The sequence below is a fragment of the Aotus nancymaae genome, unplaced genomic scaffold (assembly GCF_030222135.1).
Source record: "Aotus nancymaae isolate 86718 unplaced genomic scaffold, 86718_ANA_hifiasm-v0.15.2.pri h1tg000018l, whole genome shotgun sequence".
NCBI lineage: Eukaryota > Metazoa > Chordata > Mammalia > Primates > Aotidae > Aotus > Aotus nancymaae.
Window position 1 is genome coordinate 11,198,475 of NW_026988430.1, and position 3,162 is coordinate 11,201,636.

A 3,162-nucleotide genomic window follows, 5' to 3' on the forward strand; every position below is an offset into this window, starting at 1 on the left:
GGACCCCACCAGGCGTGGTTTTGATATCCCTACATTAAGGCTGAGCCAGGGCACTGTCTCAGCATTTGAACCGAGTGCTAATATAGTCACTTATTAAAGGATTATGCTGATGGAAACATACCAACCTCCTGTCTCGGAAAGCCTTTTGTTTGCATCCAAACCCTAATTTTCTACTATTTATTAGGCGTCTGGGTTATGGGAAGGATATGAAGAAATATAATCAGTCTAATAGAGAAGGTAAAAAAGATAACTGGTGTGATTCTTGTCATTCTATGTGTAATGCGAGTGGGCTGGAAAGGAGGACTGTATTCTTCTCTCTGAGGCAGTCAGGAATCACAAAGTGTGTGGTTTTTGAGTTTTGCTTTAAAGGAACCATAGTGAGAAGGGGAAAGGCCATTGGGGTAATTTGATCAAAAACAAAGGTAGTAAAATACAGAGTGCATTTGGAACAATAGCAGGTAGGCCAGCTTGGCTGTGATTCGCAACGCATAATTCATAATATGTTTTGCACATCTCTTTTTGTTCCAATTCAAACTTACATTGCCTGAGCACTGCTTTCATAAAGCCATTTCCCTGCTCAGAGATACTCATCAGTTTCCCCAGTCTCTGAACCTGGAGTTGAACACCCCCTGTCCCACTTCTCCAGGCACCTCGCCCACTGTATTTCTTCATATATGACACCTTTGTCCTATGTACTGACCATATATTCTTTATATGTTAGTTACCTTTACATTTTTGTTTATGGTTTTTTAAAGTACAGAAGTAAAAATGTATAAATGTTTTCTGTATGATTTATGCCATTGGATTTATGCTCAGAAAGCACTTCTGTATCCCAAGATTATTTATAATTTCTTCTAATTCTTTGATATTTTTAAAAAGGCATTTAACCACCCGGAACGTATGTTTAGATGGTATAGAAAGCATGCTAGTTTTGAATCCTTTTGGTCTGGGAGCTCTGAAATGGGAAGATGAGCCGACAGGGGAGCAAGGTTTTCTTTCTTTTTTTCTATTTCTCACGCTTGTGTGTCTCTCTCTCTTATTAGCATTTCTCTCTGTATCCTTGTGTTCTCCTTGCTCTGCCTTAACCGCTGTCCATTAACCCCAACTCCATTTCCTGCTCTCTCTGTTTCTTAAAAGTGTTTTAAGACCTTGGTTAGTCAATTTCACAAATCATCTCAGAATGCCAGAAGAGTGGACGTCCAGATGAGAAGCTTGTATTGGGGTTGTGCTGTGGTCTCAGTATATCATTTTAGAAATCAAATTGTAGGTTAGTTGTTCTGTTTTTGCTTCTAATGGAAACAAAGGTATATAAATGCCGCTACAATTTTTAGCAATGACAGTAACCAAATGTTTGTAGTTATAACTTTTAGACAATAGTAAGAATAAACATAAATTTGACACATCTCTTATTTGTTATGTGTTTGAGGTAAAATCTTTCTTTTTCATGAACTGTATTTTTTTTTTTAGGAATATATGCTTATGTAGTCCTTTTACCGAAGCATATATATTCCTGGCATTACAAGACTGTGATGGGAAGGAAATATAATTCAGACATAGAAAAAGGCTAGTTTTCTTATTTTGGTAAACCGTGGGGAAGGCTAAATTCCACAAATAAACATTTGGTTTCTCATCTAAAATGTTGCTCCAGGAGGAGCAACAAATTAACATTTGTTACTCCAGGAGGGCAAATATTCTAATGCTGAAGCCTGAGAACTCCGAGGCTAAGAAGTGTGGTCCTGTTTAAGACTCTTAGGACTACAAATACTGGCACATGATCTGGATTTATTTATTTAGGCCCAAACTATATCCTTAATATCATGTGGCTTTAAGAAGGGCTGCTGGAATGTCAAAGACTTCCACTTGCCCAAGCGTTGTTCAGATTTAGAAATGTGTGTAATTGCCCCTAAATAACCAAGTCGCCTATAATTTTAGTAATTTCCATTTATGTCTCTGGAGAGTGTTGTCATAAACACCTCACTGTTGAGTCCTGAGTTCATGCTGTAAATAGCTGAAGTGTGGGGTCTGGTTTTAGGTTATAATTTTTGTTTTGCACCAAAAACAGGGACAGATTCTTTCCCTTTGTATGCAGGGCTGACAAAGCACAGCACGGAGGAGGAAGTGAAGCTGCTGCTCGTCATCAGAGTCTTCCCTTGCAGCCTCCCTTCTTCTAGCCCTGGCCCTGAAACTATCCCCAGCAGGGCTGGATTCACCATTGGCATCAACTGCCAAGACCAGCCTTCTATGCAGAGTGCTCTGATGATATTATCGGAGCCCTGTATTGAGATACATGGTCTGTTAAATATTCATGCGTTCATGGGGAAAATAAACAATATCTGATCTCTTCACCAGGGATGGTAACTCAGTTCACCTTGGGGGCTAGCCCTAGACCACTGGGAATGTTTATCTGGAATGTTGAGTTGAGAAGGATTCTGAGAAGTCAGTAGATAGTGCCATATGAAGCCGGGTGCTGTGGCTCAAGCCTGTAATCCCAGCATTTTGGGAGGCTGAGGCAGGAGGATTGCTTGAGGCTGAAAGTTCAGGACAAGCCTGGGCAACATGGGGAGACTCCATCTCTCTCTAAAATAAATTAGCCAGGTGTCGTGGCACACGACAAGTAACTGGCTATGGTCCCAGTTACTTGAGGGGTTGAGGTGGGAGAATCACTTGTGCCCAGGAGGTTAAGGCTGCAGTGAGCCATGATCATAACACAGTCTGGGCGACAGAATGAGACCCGTCTCACAAAAAAAAAAAAAAAAAAAAAAAAAATCCCTGCAGTTCCATTTGCAGGGAATGCAGAATGGGGAAGTGGCTGCATACATGCCCCCATCCTTCTTTCTAAACAGCTATGAATTCTTTCTCAGCTCCGATAGATCCTTGGCTTTAAGCGTCAAAAGGATCTGTTTTTTGGCCTCTGGCTCATTCCCACAGGACCTTCCCATTTGCTAATATTGCTAGGAGCTAGAAAGAGACCCGTTTTGCAGCCTACTTCTCCCTTTTAGAAAGACCCCTAAATGCATCACCATGAAACCTGAACGACTCAGATGGCATCATGGTAGAGTGAGCGGGGAGCTTATAGAGAACAGGGAGCTTTTCATAACTATTCTAGGTAATATCCCCCTGTGTATGCATAGGGCTGTGGGAACCATAAAAATAACTGTTATT